Source organism: Zingiber officinale, chromosome 5B (genome assembly GCF_018446385.1).
Source record: "Zingiber officinale cultivar Zhangliang chromosome 5B, Zo_v1.1, whole genome shotgun sequence".
NCBI lineage: Eukaryota > Viridiplantae > Streptophyta > Magnoliopsida > Zingiberales > Zingiberaceae > Zingiber > Zingiber officinale.
Genome location: NC_055995.1, coordinates 71608368 through 71630511, shown reverse-complemented (window position 1 = coordinate 71630511; position 22144 = coordinate 71608368).

The following is a 22144-nucleotide window of genomic DNA, read 5'->3' as shown; positions in this document are numbered from 1 at the left end:
TGCGGCGAGCTTGAAATCTCGGTCTTCTTCGCGCCTTCGAGTTCTCCTTTACGAGAGGAGCTTGGATCGGTGAATAACTCACGGAAGAAGACGCTCGCCGGCCGCCGGAGACGAAGCCCTAGCCTCGGCTTCGTCTTCGCCCGAGAACAGGAAATCGCGGACGCCGTCGCCGAGTGCGAGAGGAGAAATTTTGAGGGAAAAGAAAATAATTAATCCCTCTCCTAACTTATCCTTTTATAACCTAGGGTATTCTGTTATGGCTTAAGATTATTTCGCTCCTTACCTTTTCACGAAATACTCGCGGAAGAGTTGGTTGGCTACGGTTTTGACCAAGTTAAGGGTTGCGGTTTCGAATCCTCAGCCGCGCACTTTTCGTTTCGATTTATTTTCAATGTTCCTAACTATACCTTATATAAATTTGTTGTCACATCTAGTTAACAAATCGAGCATAGCACGGTTGGTCGGGCCGAGTTCTGCTTGGGCCGAGGAGCTCGGTTCGAAACCCAGCTTCTTCAACTTATTTTCCTTGCTATTATTCTCCATTACCATTTTCTACATCATATACATCTTATCTCATACATTATAAACAAAACAGCCATAGCCCAGATGGTTGGCTGAGTCCGTTAAAATCTGGTTCGGGTCCGAGCTCTTGGGTTCAAAACCCAGCTTTAACACTTTTATATATATATTTTTTTAAACTTCTTTCTCTTGGTAAAAATACCAAACAAACTCCAAAAATTACGTAAAAATACTCTAAAAATTCCTAAAAATCTCTAGAATTTTTCTATAGCATTTCTAGATTTTAATAAGGTCTTTTGGGACTCCAAATCATGAAATTTGGGGTGTTACAATCCTCCCTACCTTATAAAAAGTTCGTCCTCGAACTTAGACTAATTCTGGATATTTCTATCTTATACTATCCTTTACTAGTGGTACCTTTTCGTGTCTTAATCTCTTAACTTCTCAGTCTTCTAGTATTCATCTCGCATCGTACCCATTAGTGGTCTTTGGAAGACTTGATATCTTCTCTATCCTTTCTAAACATACTTATATATATGAATATAAGAGAACAAAATTTCTATCTTACTAAAACACATATAAGCAATTATTCCATACTGCAAATAATAAAGAAAGTATAAAAGGAAACTTAAATACTTTCTTACTTGAAGACGGCAAGGCTGGTGCTGATGTGTGATGCTGGAGAATGGGAACTGCTCTGATACCAACTGTAACGACCCACCTTCCTTACTACTCTCTAAGGATGACCGTTATTTAACTACTAACTCTACTTAACCGGTATGATTAGAATCCAAGAAACCCTACCGAAAAATTTTGAAAGTCTCCCCTGTACCGGTGACCTTAAACCAACATACATACATAATATACATCACCACAAGTGGCTGGAACACATATCAAACACCAAAGGAATAAAATAAGTTTAATAAAATCAAATCATGCAAGTGATAAATAGCGGAAACAAAATAAAAACATACAATTAACTAACAGCGAAAGACTAAAATGACTCATCTAATACATTCTTAATAAATGACAATCTTAATAAATTCTTAAACTAAGTCCCAAGGCTTCCATAGTCCTGGCATCACACATCCTTCGAACACCTCCTTGTCGCCTTCCTTTCTATATCTTTTCCTTTCCTGTATCTGCAGTAAGAGGAAGTGTAGTCTATAAGCAAAATTTGCTTAGTAAGCGCTATCTAACTCACAAAATCTCGATATGCATGAGGATATACTGAAATCTAAAACTGAATGCTCAAAAGGAAATCTACTCATGCTCATCTACTAGTGAAAGAAACATACTGAAAAGCTAAACATGTAAAGTAAATCTATACAATCATGCTAGCATAAAGGACTAAACTTACTGAATTCTAAACACCTTCTGAATCTTATTTCACTTGCTTAAAGACTTATTCTTTAATACTTTATACTTATGTAAAACTTACTTTACTTGTTCAAAAACTTATACTTATAATACTTCAAAATAATAATCAACTTCTCTTGGGCCCGGCAACTGTGCTTTTACTTTTGTAACGACCCGACCCATTTGGCGGCCCATTTGGCGACCCTATGGTCGTCGACCGTCGACCGTCGGCCGAGCCGTTACTACTAGGTTATCTAAACCTAGGGACGACTATAGGAGCCCAGCCCAAGGACAGAGAGTCTAGTACAGTGCCACTGATAAAAGTAAAATACTTGTTATCTTTTAATACTTCTATATAATGCCTCGGCATTTTCTTAAGCACCTTGTGTGCCAAAAATCCCTAAAGTCTTGACTTTGGGATCTACTTAAGGCCTTGGCCTTTTTCTTTTTTTTCTTTATCTTTCTTATACTTTTCTTATAAAAGAATATTTTTTTACAAAATTGAAATGTTTAAACTAATTCTAACACTGCAATGCTTAAACAAAATCTGCATACAAGTTTAAACAGAAATCTGCATATTGAGCTTAATTAAAATCTGCATATTAAGCTTATCTAAAATCTGCATACTGAGCTTATCTAAAATCTGCATACTAAGCTTAACAAAATCTGCATACTAACTCAATCGAAATTCTGCATACAAGCTTAATCAAAATCTGCATAGTAAGCTTATCTAAGATCTGCATACTATGCTACTAAAATTCTACTTATTAATACTTTATAGAATCTACATTGATCAATATGTAAACCTCATAGTCTTCTTTTGTCTCCTGGATCCCCTCTGGAAATAACAATTTCTCTAAGTTATCTTTAGCTGGCCTAATGGGAAACCCTGTCTGTAACCAATAACATGATAGAAATTTGGGCTTCTTATAAAAATTGTACCTCCATCTGTGAGACTCACCTCTGTCCTGATCAACCACAATTTCTTCACTGAATCTTATCTATTTTGCTTTATCTAATATATGAAAAGTCCCTTTACTTAAATCAGTACCTTTACGTAACATGAATCACTTCCAACATAACAAAGCATAAGCAAAGAATTTGCTACTGCTAACTTTGATTTATTAAGAAATCTGTAACTAAAACACTATACTATGAGATCAATGAATCTAAAACCATATAACACTTATTTTCATTGTCTAGCAGTGAAAATCCGAAACCTTTAAACTCCATATGAACTGATTATGTCCTTTAAGATCACCATAGAAAAACCTAACTTAAAATCGGAATTACCAATTATAAGGCCTGAAGGAAGAAAACAACCCTATGCCTAACCTAAACAACTCATCTCCTTACTTTGAAGTTCACGGCAGCAAACGCACGAGCAACTTCACAGCACACTTCAAAAATCGGAAGGAACAAGGAAACATCAATCGAATTCCTCCAAAATCTGTCCCAATACATGCATAACGAATTTAAGAACATAACTCAAGAATACATCAAAACTCTCGGCAACAAACAGATCCAAAAGCTGAAACGCAAGAAAATTCAAGCAAAGCTTCGAGAAACCAGGAGAGGAATACAAAATATGCTTCGGAGCTATCTTACTGCAGGTGATTAGCGACTTACCTTGGGTTTCTTGGACTTACAACCGAGAAGAACTTCTAATGCTTCTAGGGCTTGCGGCGAGCTTGAAATCTCGGTCTTCTTCGCGCCTTCGAGTTCTCCTTTACGAGAGGAGCTTGGATCGGTGAAGAACTCACGGAAGAAGACGCTCGCCGGCCGCCGGAGACGAAGCCCTAGCCTCGGCTTCGTCTTCGCCCGAGAACAGGAAATCGCGGACGCCGTCGCCGAGTGCGAGAGGAGAAATTTTGAGGGAAAAGAAAATAATTAATCCCTCTCCTAACTTATCCTTTTATAACCTAGGGTATTCTGTTATGGCTTAAGATTATTTCGCTCCTTACCTTTTCACGAAATACTCGCGGAAGAGTTGGTTGGCTACGGTTTTGACCAAGTCAAGGGTTGCGGTTTCGAATCCTCAGCCGCGCACTTTTTGTTTCGATTTATTTTCAATGTTCCTAACTACACCTTATATAAATTTGTTCTCACATCTAGTTAACAAATCGAGCATAGCACGGTTGGTCGGGCCAAGTTCTGCTTGGGCCGAGGAGCTCGGTTCGAAACCCAGCTTCTTCAACTTATTTTCCTTGCTATTATTCTCCATTACCATTTTTTACATCATATACATCTTATCTCATACGTTATAAACAAAACAGCCATAGCCCAGATGGTTAGCTGAGTCCGTTAAAATCTGGTTCGGGTCCGAGCTCTTGGGTTCAAAACCCAGCTTTAACACTTTTATATATATATATTTTTAAACTTCTTTCTCTTGGTAAAAATACCAAACAAACTCCAAAAATTACCTAAAAATACTCTAAAAATTCCTAAAAATCTCTAGAAATTTTCTATAGTATTTCTAGATTTTAATAAGGTCTTTTGGGACTCCAAATCATGAAATTTGGGGTGTTACAACACTCTCTTGATGGTAAATGGAAAGGTGATAGAAATAGAAGACTGGACTCCCCTGATGATCAAAAAGGTGCAACTAAACTACAAAGCAATCAGCACAATACAGTGCGGTCTGACCATGGAAGAATTGAACCGAGTCGAGTCCTACGAAAATGCATGCAAAAGAACTATGGAACCATCTGGTAAAACTACACGAAGGAATCGAAGGATCTAAGGTAAATAAAAGAGATTTACTTTTAAATAATCTATTTAATATTAAAATGCTTCTCAGAGAGATGGTCACGCAACTACACGCTTGACTGAAAGATATTCTCAATGACCTACATCTAATCGGACACAATCTGGAGAATCGCGACACGATAAGGTACGCACTAAACGCCTTCCCGAGAAATGCTTTGTGGGCATCAATAGTAGATGCATACAAAGTTTCAAGGGATCTTTCCATTCTTAAGTTAGATGAACTTTTTTGTGAACTAGAATTACACGAACAGTCAACTTGAGTCAAGTCAAGAAAGGGATTGTCTTGTATGCAGGATCAAGCGAAGAAACGAGGACTAAAACCAAGGAAATTTACTTAAAGTAGTTAAATGTTTATTTAAAAAATTAACGAATTTCGAAAAATAAAATAACTTGCTACACATTAATGAGCAAGTTAACTTGAGTAACTTGACTAACCAAGTTCAAGTTGGAACTTCAACTCAAGTTGCGAAACTCGAGGAAGAAAATTCCAACTTGAAAAGTCAAGTCAAGTGACTCAAGAAAATGTTAGAAAAGTTTGAACTGAGATTCAAGTGTCTAAATATGGTACTTGGGTCACAACGAGCTGTGTACAATAAATCGGGACTTGGTTATAACTCAAACAAGACTAACAAATTATATCTATCTCTAATTAGTCAAAATGTTAGAAATCAAGTCCAAACATAGGTCCCTAAAAAATATTTAACCAAACCTATCAAAAAAAATCATTATTTGATCCCTAAGAGACAAATTCACTACTTAGATAAATCATATCTAAGTTATGACTCATGGGGAGAAAATAGAAAAATGGTTCAACCAACTTGATTGACCAACTTTGCATGATTAGGATTAGGTTTCTTTTCTGCTTAGTTTAGAACACTTAGTTAAAAAGGTTTACCAAACCCTAATAAAATTAATTAAAATTATTTTAAAAACTAAATTAAAATTATTTTTAAAACTTAATTAAAATTATTTTAAACTTAATTAAAATCATTTTTAAAACTTAATCAAAATTATTTTAAACTTAATTAAAAGTATTTTCAAAAACTTAATTAAAAGTATTTTTAAAAACTTAATTAAAATTATTTTAAAAATTAATTAAAATTATTTTAAAAACATAATTAAAATTATTTTAAACTTAATTAAAATTTTTTAAAAACTTAATTAAAGTTATTTTAAAAACTTAATTAAAATTATTTGAAAAAAAAAACTTAATTAAAATTATTTTAAAAACTTAATTAAAATTATTCTAAAAACTTAATTACAATTATTTTAAAAAACTTAATTACAATTTTAAAAACTTAATTAAAATTATTTTAAAAACTTAATTAAAATTATTTTTAAAACAATTATTTAAAATTAGTATATTAAAAACTTAACTTCAATTATTTTTAAAATTTAAAACTTAATTAAAATTATTCTAAAAGCTTAATTAAAATTATTTTTAAAAACTTAATTAAAATTATTTTTAAAAACTTAATTAAAATTATTTTTAAATTAATTAATTTAAATTATTTTAAAAACTTAATTTAAAATTATTTTTAAAACTTAATTAAAATTATTTTTAAAAAAATTAATTAAAATTATTTTAAAAACATAATTTAAATTATTAAAAAAACTTATTTATTTTAAAAGACTTAATTAAAATTATTTTAAAAGCTTAATTTAAATTATTTTTAAAAACTTAATTAAAATTTTTGTAAAACTTAATTAAAAGTTAATTTAAAAGCTAAAAATTAGTTGAAACCAAAATTAACTAAACTGAAACTTAATTATTAATAAACTCAAACTTAACGTAATTCTTTAATTAATAAATTTAACTCTAAATTAATAAATTTAACATAAAATAAACAAAACTTTAATTTTAATTATTAATTCAAACTTAGTTCAAATTATTTAAACTTAACTTAAAAATTAAATTAAACTTATTAGAATACCATATTAACTTTAAATATTAAACTAAAATTATCAAATAAAAATTAAAATAACTAAATTTATTAACAAACTAAGATTATAAACTTAAAATTTCCATTAACCAAAAATTGGTCTAACTCCTACATTTTGTGTAGGAATCCAAAGATCTGGACAAATAAATTTTGGACAGCGGCTACTTCAGACACATGACTGGGGATCAACACAAATTCATTAGTATCAAGTTCAAAAATTTAGGTTCAGTTAATTTTGGAAACAATGACAAATTAAAAGTAATTGGTACAGATAAAATTCAATTACAATCAAGTAATATTAATTAAAAATTATTACTTGTTAAACATTTTCATTATAATTTGCTTAGTATAAGTCAATTATATGACTCTGGATTTAAAGTAAAATTCTTCTCTTCTGAATGTTAAATAAGTTACACAAACTCACCCAATATATTATTGAAAGGATTTAGAGATAAAAATATTTATTCAATAAATCTACCAAAAACCTCACACAATTATCATTTGACACAACACAAAGAAACATGGTTGTGACTGTGAGATACAGTAAAATAAATAACAAAGAATTATAGGGGAATAACCTATAATAATTTATGAGAATTTTTAGATATTTTTCTGGATTTATTTGGAGATGGTATTGTAGAGTTTGAAGGGATGAAATTGTGAGTCTAAAGAGGTAATGGAAGTTACCATTTGAAAGGGGTTTAAAGGGGAATTTATGCTAAATGGAGAAATTAAACCCTACTATTTATTTGGAAGCTACAGTAGCCCTAAGTTATCGCCGTCTCCTTTCTTTTTCCCCTTTCGCCCGATTTCCGCCAAACCCACCTCGCGACGACGCCTCCACACTCAAGCTCACGGTGACGCTTAGCCCGCCGATCGTCCAAGCTCCTAGCCCTCTATCCCTGGTCTACAGCGTCACCGGAGGTCCTTCTCCTTGGATTGCTATTTCGCGCGAGGAATCTCCGGCCGGGAGGAGTGGATCTGAGCTCCGGTGACACCGAGGGTGGCATCGCCTGTTCCAGAGCTTGATAGTGGCGAGAACTTGTACTCCCGGCAGCTGCCTCGTATCCTCGCACTTAGAGCCGAGCCGATTTCTGTCGGGCTTCTCTCCGTCGTCTGTGGTAGTTCTTGGCAGTGAGGTAAGTGAGGTATGGATGGATTCAATTAGGGTTTTGTTATTATGAATCTGTGGTTGGATGCCGGGATGAGAAGTTGGATTTACTGGGGTCCAGATTCTGGCAGTCGCTTACTGTGAGAGGCTCGGACACAACCTCCCGCAACTGTTCTTCATCCGGGAAGCAGTGGGTAAGGACTTTTTCACTCCAGTTGATTCGATCTGTAAACCTATGTATTGGGTTAATTGGTACTAGGAACTGATCAGTGTGATGGTGTTGTTTGTAGCTCTGTAGGAGCTCTGGTCTGTGGAATTGTGGCAGCTGACATCACCGGTGCGTTTGTGCCAGTGATTCCACCTTCTAGCAGTGTGTCAATAGTGGGGAGTTAGGTAAGGTATGTTGATTTTGTTATAAATTGGGATATTGTAAGCAAATGGGAAGTTGTACTGATGGATGCCCAGATGATTGGTAGCTGTTGGTTTTGTTTAAGGAGGTTATAACCTTGTTCAGTAGATGTCTATTTGTATCTAATGATTAAGCAATTTTAGCAAGGTTAAGGTTTTGCTGAGTTGTGGGAATAGAGAATGTAAACTCAGAGTGTGGATTGGTTTCAGATAAAGAGAGGGGATTATTTGGGTAAAGAATGAGTTGGATTAATTATTTGTCTTGTACAGTAGCATAGTTCATTAGTTGCAGATGTATTTAGTTAAAATTGATACGTTGACACAGGACTTTGATCGGGACGGGCGTCGTGACAAGATTGACGTCGAATTCAGCCTACACTTAGAGGCGAGTACTTCTTGACTTGCTTCTTTTGTTTTGATCTTAGTGCATGAGTTAGCTTCAGATATGTAGTATCTATCTTGACTCCACTCGTATTCGTTTCTTGTGCTTGATACCTTGTCCACTCAATCTTCGAGCTGCTCGATTTCGTATCAATATAGTCTCATGTTGTTATCTTTGATAATTAGTAGATACAAGACACTATGTTTACCTGTGTGACTATTGTTTATTTTATATTTCGTATTGAGCATGCGGCTTCATGTAGCATACCTGATTTCTGTTGTATACGTATGATGACTGTTGCATTATCCGCATCATGTCATAGCATGCATGTCGACGATCATATCTCCCTTGTGGTTGAGGAGGGTCGTTGACCAGAGTCGCACACTCGACCACTCATGGGTAGTGTTAGCGGGAGTGTGCCGCTTGTCCTGTCATGCACTCACTCGGTCACTCATGGGTAGTGGCGGCTGGAGTTGTGAGCAGCAGGGACCCTATTGCGATATAGCTAGATAGCTACTAAGCAAACTGTCCACTCGGTTACCCGAGAATGGTAACGGCTGGAGTGGTTCAGTAGTCACCGATCCGGCCTCTCGACCATACAGGGGTCGTGGTGCAGAGAGGTAGGCGGGGTGGCCATTTCTGCATACGCTGTTGCTATCCTACATGTTTATATTGATGTTGTTTGTTTATGCTGTTAGTTGTTTACTTGTACAGTTCTATTATCACATACCTGTTATATCTGCTTGGACACTGCTTACCTTGACAATATACCTTACATGTAAATTAGGTAGTTATGAGCAGTATTGTAGTGGTTTGTGATATTTCTGACTCTATACTACTAGCCTAGGATATGGTAATCAGGTATGGATTTACATGCTTTACATACACAGTAGTATCTTCTATTTATCATTCCGAGACTGTATCCTATTGTATTCCTGGCACGCTATTTTACTCATGCACTGTCTATTTCCTTACCCGCTGAGTCTTTATACTCACCACCCTATACATTAGTAACTTCACTAGGTAGCCGATAGTGATGCCAGTACACTTGGAGGATCCCGACTACCAGTCCCACGTCGCTTCCGAGGACGGATTTTCGATTTTGTTTATCTTTCTGGTTGTGAGTTGAACTTTTGAACTTGGTGTTGTAATAATCCATTTGGGGACTTGATGTTTTCTGTGATTGGTTTTGCTTTGTTGAGGATTCAAGCCGGGGCGGCCCGCGGTGAGTTCTTTTGGTATTTTGGTACTTGTTATTTCGTTTTACGTTATGTTTGATTTACCAGCTGAGTGGGCTGCTTATTATTTGCGTGGTTGTGTTTAGTTCTAGCCGTGTTGGCTATATTTTGCATCTGTTTATCTGTTTGCTATGTATACTTGTTCTTTTGTCACTGCTACAGGGGAGGTGTTGTCCGATTTTCGTCGGATAACCTTACTCTCGGGGCGTGACAATTTATTGGTATCAGAGCCACAGGTTACGATGCCTAATTCGCACATTTTGGATTTTTCGTGTTTTGATTCCTCGAAATTACTTTTTGGGATTTGGGACCAGGCAGCGGCGGAACCCCTCCAAGTTATAGGCTGTAAGTTTTATAAGTATAATTATAAATTGTTGGTAGTACTTATTAATTGATGCTATCAGGTATGAGACGAGGTCGTTCAGCAGCTGGTTCTCGTCGTGGTCCGGGATGACCACGGAAACATCCCATCGAGGCTGGGGAACCAGAACCCGTGACTCAGGAGGCGGATTCATCTAGGGATCCAACTGATGTTGAGATGGTTAGTCGGGAATAGGCCCATCCGACTCCTTAGAGAGATCAGGGACGTCAGCCTCAGGAGATCCCTTCGGTAGTACCACCTGTGAGAGATCAGGGATTTCATACACAGGGGATTCCTTCCATGATGCCACCAGTGGAACCTGCACGTACTACTACTGATTGGATGTGGGATAGAGCCCGTATACCGTTCCTGGTGAGGTCCGTCAAGGACAGAGTTACTTTATACTCGGGCGGAGCTGACCCTTGGGCTGCTTGTAGCTGGTTGAAGAATTTGGAAAGCACTTTCGGGTACATGAGCTGTGCAGATGAAGAGAGAGTGGAGTTGGCTACGTATCACCTCCGAGATCAGGCGGTCACTTGGTGGGATATGCAGAAGACGATCTTCGGGGAGCAGCATATCACATGGTTGATGTTTCGTGATGCATTCGAGAGACAGTATTTCCCTGTTACCTTTTGTCTTGCTCGTCGCCAGGAGTTTCTGAACCTCAAGCAGGGCAATCGTTCGGTATTGGACATCTAGTGGCTCAGGACTACTATCGGATGCATCAGTTTACCCAGGGTCTTGCTGCATACATTCAGATCCGGATGTCAGGTTTTCCAGGTAGTTCCTATCGGGAGGTGTTGGATCGAGCATTGTTTATTGAGATGACTCAGCAGCAAGTGGCTCAAGAGAAAAGTAATGACAAGCGGCTATCACAGAAGAGAGGGAATAAGGGTCAAGACTTGCAAGTTACTTCCAAAGGATCTTCTCGGACACATAAATTAGGGCGAACCACGAATGGATCTACTTGTTCCCCTAAGAGGGATCGGAAGAATGACATTAGTGAAACTAGGTGCTTCCAGTGCGGCTTGAAAAGTCACCTCAAACTCGATTGTCCGTTGGATCACTCTATATGCTTCTATTGTAAGCTTCCAGGCCATGAGAGTCGAGAATGTACCCTAAAGGCTCGGTTGGAGACTACTAAAGTTACCTTTCAGGGAGATCGAGCCACCCAGCCATGGCAGCAGAGAGGATCTCAAACGAATCAGAGTGCGTCACGTCAGCAATGACCGTTGTTTTCTCAGGGATAGATATATCATATTCAGGGGCAAGAACCAGCGACTACATAGTATTCTGCTGCAGTGTCTTCTCATCAGGCATTTCCAGTACAGCAGGATTTTCATCCACCTCATCCCTACTCAGTGTTCCAGCAACAGCCTTAGTCTCAGTATCATCAGCCGGTTCCTGCACCTTCGATTCCAGCACAGACCACCCCAGGCATGCCTCAGCTGAGCTCAGAGGAGGGTCGCGTTTATGCTGTCACACGAGAGGAGGCACAAGGAGCTGAGAGATCGGTCTTCCGAGGTATTATTTTACTTTATACGTTTATTATAGGACTATTAATAGATGCTAGTGGATCCCATTTGTTCATCTCTCAAGTATCTTTTCGGGGGGTGTTACCTACACGCTAGACACGTGACATAGCAATATCTTTACCGTTTGGAGAGGTACTTGTTGTACGTCAAGAAGTCAGAGGATGTTATGTGGATTTCGATGGTTAGACACTGGTGGTGGATCTATAAGTGTTGGAAGTGGTGGGACTTGACATTTCCTTGGGCCTTGAATGGATGGCCGGGAAACATGTCATTCGTGTTTAACGCACTTAGGTTGTAAATTTGGGAACCAAATTTTTATTAGAGGGGGAGAATGTGAGGTACGGTAAAATAAATAACAAAGAATTATAGGGGAATAACCTATAATAATTTATGGGAATTTTTAGATATTTTTCTGGATTTATTTGGAGATGGTATTGTAGAGTTTGAAGGGATGAAATTGTGAGTCTAAAGAGGTAATGGAAGTTACCATTTGAAAGGGGTTTAAAGGGGAATTTATGCTAAGTGGAGAAATTAAACCCTACTATTTATATGGAAGCTACAGTAGCCCTAAGTTATCGTCGTCTCCTTAATTTTTCCCCTTTCGCCCGATTTCCGCCTCGCGACGACGCCTCCACACTCGAGCTCACGGTGACGCTTAGCCCGTTGATCGCCCAAGCTCCTAGCCCTCTATCCCTGGTCTACAGCATCACCGGAGGTCCTTCTCGGATTGCTATTTTGCGCGAGGAATCTCTGGCCGGGAGGAGTGGATCTGAGCTCCGGTGACACCGAGGGTGGCATCGCCTGTTCCAGAGCTTGATAGTGGCGAGAACTTGTACTCCCGGCAGCTGCCTCGTATCCCCGCACTTAGAGCCGAGCCGATTTCTGTCGGGCTTCTCTCCGTCATTTGTGGTAGTTCCTGGCGGTGAGATAAGTGAGGTATGGATGGATTCAATTAGGGTTTTGTTATTATGAATCTGTGGTTGGAAGCCGGGATGAGAAGTTGGACTGACTGGGGTTCGGATTCTGGCAGTCGCTTACTGTGAGAGGCTCGGACACAACCTCCCGCAGCTGTTCTTCACCCGGAAAGCAGTGGGTAAGGACTTTCTCACTCCAGTTGATTCGATCTGTAAACCTATGTATTGGGTTAATTGGTACTAGGTACTGATCAGTGTGATGGTGTTGTTTGTAGCTCTGTAGGAGCTCTAGTCTGTGGAATTGTGGCAGCCGACATCACCGGTGCATTTGTGCCAGCGATTCCACCTTCTGGCAGTGAGTCAACAGTGGGGAGTTAGGTAAGGTATGTTGATTTGGTTATAAATTGGGATATTGGAAGCAAATGGGAAGTTGTACTGATGGATGCCCAGATGATTGGTAGCTGTTGGTTTTGTTTAAGGAGGTGATGACCTTGTTCAGTAGATGTCTATTTGTATCTAATGATTTAGCAATTTTAGCAAGGTTAAGGTTTTGCTGAGTTGTGGGAATAGAGAATGTAAACTCAGAGTGTGGATTGGTTTCAGATAAAGCAGAGGGGATTATTTGGGTAAAGAATGAGTCAGATTAATTATTTGTCTTGTACAGTAGCATAGTTCATTAGTTGCAGATGTATTTAGTTAAAATTGATACGTTGAGTTGATCGAGCGACTAGGACAAGATTGCGTCGACGTTCATACCACCTAGAGTAGGAGTATTCTTGACTCTTCTTTTGTTTTGATCTTAGCATGAGTTAGCGGATATTAGTATCTATCTTGACTCCACCGTATTCATTTCTTGTGCTTGATACCTTGTCCTCAATTCTTATTGTATGCACAGTCATAATGATCTCCATGTTGTTATCTTTGATAATTAGCGATACTAGACACTATGTTTACCTGTGTGACTATTGTTTATTTTATATTTTAGACGATCGACATTCGATTTTAAGACACCTGCATTTCGCGATGTATCGTACATTATCCGTGTCATCATAGTATGCACGTGTCGACGATCATATCTCCCTGTGGTTGAGGAGGTCGTTGACCAGGCGAGACACTCGACCACTCATGGACGTTGAGTCGCCGTGCATGCACTCACGGTCACCATCGGTGTGTGGCCGGTGGAGTCGGGTGAGATGAGGACCCTATTGATGTAGCTAGATAGCTACTAACTGTATGCCTGTAGGTTGAGTGGTTCGAAGGTCAGTTCACCAAGTATCTGGCGAGAGAGGAGAGGTAAGTGAGGGTGGCATTACGTCATACACGTCTATCCTACATGTTTATATTGATGTTGTTTGTTTATCTTAGTTGTTTACTAGCGCTTCTATTATCACATACTATATTCTCGCTTGGCGGATGATACCTAACATGTAAATTAGGTAAAGCGATTGTAGTGGTTTGTGATATTTGTCTCTATACTACTAGCCTAGGATACGGTAATCGTGTATGGATTTACATGCTTACATTATACATGTGAGTATCTGCTATTTATCATTCTGAGATCGTGTATTCCTGCACGCTATTTTACCCATACATTTCCTTACCCATGAGTCTTTATACTCACCACCCTATACACTGGTAACTTCACCACACTTGGAGGAGGATCCCGACTGTCAGTCCCACGTCGCTTCCGAGGACGGATTTTCGATTTTGTTTATCTTTCTGTTGTGAGTTGAACTTTTGAACTTGGTGTTGTAATAACCCATTTGGGGACTTGATGTTTTCTGTGATTGGTTTTGCTTTGTTGAGGAGTCAAGCCGGGCCGGCCCGCGGTGAGTTCTTTTGGTATTTTGGTACTTGTTATTTCATTTTCTGTTATGTTTGATTTACCAGCCAAGTGGGCTGCTTATTATTTGCGTGGTTGTGTTTAGTTCTAGCCGTGTTGGCTATATTTTGCATCTGTTTATTTGTTAGCTATGTATACTAGGTCTTTTGTCACTGCTATAGGGGAGGTGCTGTCCGATTTTCGTCGGACAACCTTACTCTCGGGGCGTGATAGTGGCATAGGAGACTAGCTCACACTCATGTTAGAAATTTACTTAAATTAAATAAAATTTGTTTAGTTAGAGGTTTTCCTAAATTAGTTATCCCTGAAAATAAAATATGTAATCTTTTTAACTAGGAAAACAAATTAAGTCAGTTCATAAATCAACTAATCAAAATAGAACTAATAAAATATTTGAACTATTACATTTAGACTTATTCGATTCCCATGGAATTAATTACTAAATGGAAGTCTTTACTGCTTAGTTATAATAGATGATTACTTTAAATATACTTGGTGAAATTCTTAACTCATAAATATGAAACTTTTAAAATATTTAGTAATTGTTGTAAATAAATATAAAATGATAAAGAAATAAAAATTAAGAAATTTAGAAGGGATAATGGAGGTTAATTTAAAAATAAAAAATTTTAAACTTTTATCTAGAAAATGGTTAGCATCGTGAGTTTTCTTGTCCTAAGATCCTACAACAAAATGATCTAATAGAACATAAAAATAGAACCTTATAAGAAACCACAAGAACAATGCTAAATGAATTCAATTTACCTAAATATTTTTTGGCTGAAGCCATTAATACAACTTGTTACATCCAAAATAGAATCATAATAAACAAACTTTTAGGTAAAACATGTTATGAAATTTATTTTAATAAAACTCCAAACATAAAATATAAGTATTTGGATATAATGTACACATTTTAAACCCCAAATCAGCATCATGTAAGGATCCAATACCCAAATCTTGTCTAGGGGTTAACTAATTACCTCCAAGATGGCGGGAGGGCAGTAGGGTACTCTCGACGATAAGTGGGAAGGAAGATCGGGAATGTGAGAGAGTGCAGAGTCACTATTGACCCTTGAATAACAAGCAACAACCAAGATTAGGTGTCGGTGGTTGCGACTTCACTTCGATTAAGAATCACGGTGGGACAATGAGCAGGGAACTAGGGATCCGCCGGCGATGTCCTCTCGGTTGGCATCAACCACTGCACCACCTGGATCTGCAAGTGAGGGGGGATCGACGTAGAGGATCCGAAAATAGAAGAAGGATTGTCGGCCCTTACTCGTGGCAAGGAGAGGCTCGATGCCATGGCTCACGACAACCGGAGAAGAGAAGGATCGAGTGAAGGTCAGCGTCGACATGGCCGGTCTGGGGCAAGTGTGCGACGATTTGTGCTCAAGGTGGTGAGGATATGGAGATGATCTCACATCGTCTTATTTAGCAGCACCTCACGGCGATGTCTAGATGAGTGGCATAGTGAGTGGTGCGGCTGGTGACCGCGTCTACTCGCGTCAGAAGCGGATCAGGAGAGGCTCGACGATGCTTCCTCGCTCTTGGCTGAAGACAAGCTCGTGCAAGGGAGGGCAACTTAGAGAGCTCGACGACAGATCTAGCTTCGATGATCGGAGGAGAAGAGAAGGAGGTGGCATTTGCGGTGATCTAGCAAGAGAAGAAGAAAAGGAATCAGATGAGGAATTAGGGCACTTAGGCTTTTATATCCATATTTAGGTTTAAGTTAATTAAATCCTAAGTTAATTCCTCAATCAACTCCCACTTAAATGGTTATTCCAAATAGGCTTCCTCACAACCCAATAATTGATCTCCTTAAAACATGTCATACGAACTCCATTTAAATCTTGAAAAATTTCTAAACATTCCTAGAAAATCTAATAAGGTTATTACTTCAATAACACTTATTATTGAATTTGCCATATCATATATTCCCCCTCACTAATAAAAATTTGATCTCCAAATTTACTACTCAACTTAGGGATCCTCATCCAAGGATAACAACTAAGCAATATATTCATTGTAAAATATTGAAAATAGGCGAATATTAATAAGGGAATTTTTCGGAATTTTTGGAAATTTTTCGGGAATTTTTCGGAGCTCGTATGGATAAGTTAACGGGGATAAAAACGGGGCCCGGAAAAGCCTGTTTAGATTACCCCATTTAAGTGAGGAAATGTTTATATTTACATTTCCTTTTTCTTTAATTTTCTTTATTTTCTTTATTTATTTTTTATTTTCTCTCTGCCTCGCTGAAAACCCCGTGCCCGAGCCCCTCGCCATTTCTTCCTCCCCTGCGCGCCCGACGCCGATTCCGAGCCCTAAACGCCGGCCACGACAGTTCCTCCTCCTTCTATTTCTTCTTCCCGAGTCGCACACCCGAAGCCTTCTCCTCTTCTCTATCGCCACCACAGCGCCAGACATGCCCTAATTAGGTTGTGCCGCCGTCGAGATTTCTTCGCCGCCGCCGACCTAGTGCTGCCGCCGGCCTTCCTCCGCCCGATGACGCTGCTTGCGACGCCTCCACACTTTCTCTAGCACGGCTGCCGCCACTGTGCCGGTGCCACGTACCCTAGTCGAGCCCTGCCGAAGCCGTGCCCTTGCACTGTCGCCGACCACAGGTTCGATCCATCACAGATTGTAGGCTCTGTACCCTAACTTTGATTGGAATTAGGTTGTGGTTCTGTTCTCAGATTTTGTTGTGGAGGAATTGATAAGTGTTTGGATTTGGTTTATATGGCAGAATAGGGTTTTCAATCTGCTGCGGCTAATTTTGGTTCAGTCGAGGGGATTAAAGGAGGAAGCTGTTAAGGTTAGTTTAATCTAGATGTTGAGTTAATATGGATGTGTAACAGGTTTCTTTAAAGGTTGGAATCTGTGTACTTGGTTAGTTAGTGATCATACTTCGATTAGGGAAATTGATTTTTAGTCGTAGGTCATGGTTTGATTTGATTTCTAGATGGTTATGCATGTTGATGAATTAGGTTTATGTGTTTTGAAATTAGGGTTTTTGCCCTAATTAAGAGTTAAGGTTAACGAAGTTAATTCTAATTGATTAGTTGGATTAGAAATTAGTTTAGCTATTTGTTTATAATTAAATTAGCTAAACTGTGCGATCTAACACAGGACTTTGACGCGAGACGAGTATCTCGGAATCAGATTGGACCTTTCTATTTTCGGAGGCGGGTACTTTTGACTTATTATCTTTGATATGCTTAGTAATGAAATTTACATATTGCATTAATTGTGTTTCTTATTTGTTTCGGTTAATCACTGCCCAATACATGTTACCTATTTGATTGGTTGTTTGTTTGCATCTCGTATTGATCTCGTACCTGATTTTTCATGCTCATGGGTAGTGATATAACCATGTTTCACATGTTCAGGACCTAGGTTTGATACCTTATTGATCAGTATATCTTGATATGATTTATTCACTATGGTGCCCATTGTTATATGTCCAGAGGTTGGGTTAGTATATTACCATGCTTAGTGACATGCACATTGCATGATCGCACGGCGATAGATTTCCATTATTGTTGAGCACATTGCGGTCTCATCGTTCATCGTGTCGTCATCGCGACGCCTGTGGCACGGTAGCGTGTCACGTAGTGTGGTACGCCGGTTTGCTCTCTTCTTGGTCCGTTGGTCCGCATGGTAGTGTGACGCTGTAACACGTTAGACATCCCTCCCCGTCATAGCGTCCGGGAGATGAGAGCATCACGCCCCCATTTATGATTTGGGGTAGAATGCGTGTACTCCGTCGACAAAGATCCGTCCACTCCCACCATCGTGGGTAGTGATGCACGAGTGCACTTGTCACACCTACCTACTCGGTCCCACTTTGTTATGAGTTGGGACGCGCAGAGGACCATGACATGGCGCATATCGATGATGCATTTATTGTTTGTGATTGTGTTCTGCATTTATATCCGTATTGTGTTCGATACCATGTTTTGGCGCATACATGGTCTTATACTTTTTTGTCGTTGTCCTTATACCGGGTCTGGTAGTCATTCTCTCTGCCTACTTGGCATTTATCTTTATTTTATCGAGACCGACGATTAGGCCTTAATTGTTATTTCTTTACTTTGCATATCAATTGTACTGTCAGAGTGTTGGACTCACCCGCCTCCATTGTTGATATTTTCGAGTTGATCTCGTGAGAGAGTTCGGTCCCCTCGAGGATATGATTGGTTTTTTTTTTTTGGTTTCTTTTCTGTTCTAGACTGTTTTGAACTTGTTATGTTTTGGATTATTTTACTTATGGACATTGTATGGATTTTATTATGTCGATGGATTTGGATTTGAATTTATTCTACTACATGCCTGCCTGGACGGCAGAAGAGGTGAGTTCATCGGATTTGAGTTTTACGAGTGTAGTGGAGTAGGGTTGATTTCGAGTCAGGGTATTATCTTTTTGTTTACTTGTTATATAAACTGCGTGGTATGTGTGGTTGTATTTTTATTGTTTTTATTATTCCAGCCGCCTGTGGCTGAGGTATGTGAGGATGTAGAAATGTTTCAGATTATCCACCATACAGGGGAGATGCTGTCGAAATTTTCTCGGACAGGGACTCCTCTGGGGCGTGACATTCATAATCCATTCCATCATAGTACCATGATCAAATCTCTAACCGTGAGGGATTAATAGTTCCCTCATAGAACTACAAGATGATTTACTTCCAAATCGATAGTGATAACTCTGTGGGTCATGAGCTCACGATGCTTCTGTTACTCCCACATTATTGCCTAGCCTACTATGGGTAAAACAACTATCTCCATAATCCCATTGTTGGTTGCCCTGCGGAATATCATACCGGTTCCCCTGTACAAAAATTTTGTACAAGTCCTGAACCTTTACTAATAATCTATTGTGTTCTTTAGAAATTAAATTAGAAATCGCAAACGGAACTTAACATTATTGATTCCAAATTTAACTTATCTGTTTTTAGTGGTTTAGACTTGGATCGCAAACGATGCTTAACATTATTGATCCAAATGCACCCATGTTACAAATTCAATTAAATATTAATTTATAAAATTGGCTTCCAGGACTGCATGGCGAGGTACTAGGCCTTCTTGGATATGTGATCATCCACCACCGTCTAGACAAAGCCTTTTAAAGAAATCTAATATTTAATTTCCTTATATAACCCTAGGTTTAACCAAATAGAACAATCGAATCACAAATTCGAAAAAAAAAAAACACAAACTAGAATCACAAATTCGAAACCTAGAATCATATGCCTCTTGTGTTTGGTATTTCAAAAACTATACAAAGAAAACTAGTATGATGCGGAATAGAATTACTAGTTATACCTTTCTTTGTAAACAACAACCTCTTGATCTTCTACCGTATTCCTCTTCTTATCTCGGACGTCGTGTGGGCGACAATCTACCGAGACGAGAACCACCCAAGCTATCTTCTTCTCCAAGCAAGTTTCGTCCACCAAAAGTGTAACTACCCCACCCTCCTCTCTAATAGTCTGTGAAGGTGAGACGTTACTGGACTATTAACTTTACTTAACTAGTATTACTCACATGTTGATAGTTATACTTATAACTCTTTACAAACTCGAAACATGCAATAAGTAACAGCTGGAAACATAAATAACTCATCCAATACATTCTACTCAATTATTTGTTCTTAACTAAAACTATATATATTAATCTGAACGTGCTAAAACTATATATAAATCTGAATATACATGCAACAATAATACAACTCAGATAGCGGAACCAATGTGCATAGTAAACAAAAGGAAGAATTCTAAAACTTAAAATATTCAATGAACAAATCCAGCAACATGAATGAATAATCCCAACAGTCTAAATACAAAATCTTAATGAATTCTTAAGCAAAATCCCAAGGCTTCCATAGTCCAGACATCACACATCCATCCCGCACCTCCTTATTGCCTTCCTTCACTATTCCTTTCATTTCCCTTTATCTGCAGTAAGAGGAAATGCAACTATAAGCGAATGCTTAGTAAGCGCTATCTAACTCACAAATCTCGGATAAGCATGTGAACAGAAAGAAATCTAAAAACTGAATACTTTCAAAGAAATACTACTCATGCTCATCTAATAGCAAAGGAATCAAACATACTGAAATGTTAAACATGTAAAGCTTCTCAACTAATAGCAAATAACAGTAAGAAAAATCTTAACAACATGCTAGCATAAAAGAAAACTAAACTTGCTGATCTTTAAACATATGTGAAGCTGATTTCACTTGTTCAAAACTTATACTTTTATACTTCAAAATAATAATCTCTTGGGCCCAAGCTTAGTACCATTGCGCGCTCCCTAATAGAAACTGAGGTAGCGAGCCACCAGTCCTATCAAGGTAAAGACCTTGGTCTTACCAGGGTCGAGACCTCGGAACCGGTCACCTGGATTTTTTTAACGACAATCTCGGAAGTCGGGTACTAGCCTTCTCAAATAAAATACTTATTACTTGTTAATACTTATAATAAAAGACCGCCTCATACGAAACTGCAATACTTAAACAAATTCTAAAACTGCCACGCTTAAACAATTCTAAAACTGTAATACTTAACAAAATCTGCACTATGATACTTAACAAAAATCTGCACCATGATACTTAACAAAATCTGCACTGTAAGCTTAACAAAATATGCACTATAATACTTAACAAAATCTGCACTGTAAGCTTAACAAAATATGCACTATAAGCTTAACAAAATTCGACAAAATCTGCACTATAAGCTCTAAAGGGGTTGTTCATGCCCCTTTTACACCATAAAATAAAATTGAAACTTGTTGGAATTAAAGCCTATGTGAAGCTTGCTGGAATTTTAAACAAAACCCATAAACATAGCACAAAACCGAATTGCACAGAAAACTCAAAAGAAAGCTACTCGTGCCCTTTCATAGCACAAAATCGGATTGCATAGAAAACTCAAAGGAAAGCTACTCGTGCCCTTTCACAGCACAAAAATCCGAATTGCACATAAAGGCCTAAAATCTCATGCTTGAGTTAATCAAGATTTAAACTGAAATACTAAAACTATAAGCACAAACTGAAAACTAGGGTTCGGATTATAGCACTTGAAGCAATCAATCATACACGCATGTTAGGGTTCCACGGCTACCACAACCTTTGCAACAGCAAGGAAAAAAAAACAATCTCAGAACTACTCTTACTGCAGGTGAGAGCACTTACCTTTGTTCATGGACTTACAACCGAAATTGCTTCTCGGCTTCGGAGAAACTCAAGCTCTCGGCAACTTCTTCACATCCACTTGTTCTCCTCGACAAGGTGGTCGCGATGGTGGAGAAACCTCTCGGAGATCACCCTACACCGGTCGTCGGAGAGAAGCCCTAGCTTCTCTTTGGTTTTTGCCCAACAGAGACGCCGTGTGTGTGCCGTCGGGAGAAGAATTTAGGTCACGGATATAACCCCAATTCTTCTCTTAACTTATCCCTTTTAATACCTAAATATTTCTGTTATCAACTACTACTTAAATTATTTACGCTCTTTGCTTAATTAGCACGGCCCTGCTGGGTTCCTGGTCATCAGAAATAACTTAAGGTTTTGCTTAACCAAAGGTCTCGGGTTCGAACCTCGGCCTGACCTCTTTTTGCTTCTAACTTGTTTCTTTTGGTAAAAATACCAAACAAACTCCGAACATTGCATAAAAATACTCTAAAAATTTCTAAAAATCTCTAGAATATTTCTAAAGCATTTTCTAAATATTTATAAGCACTATTAGAACTCGTAATG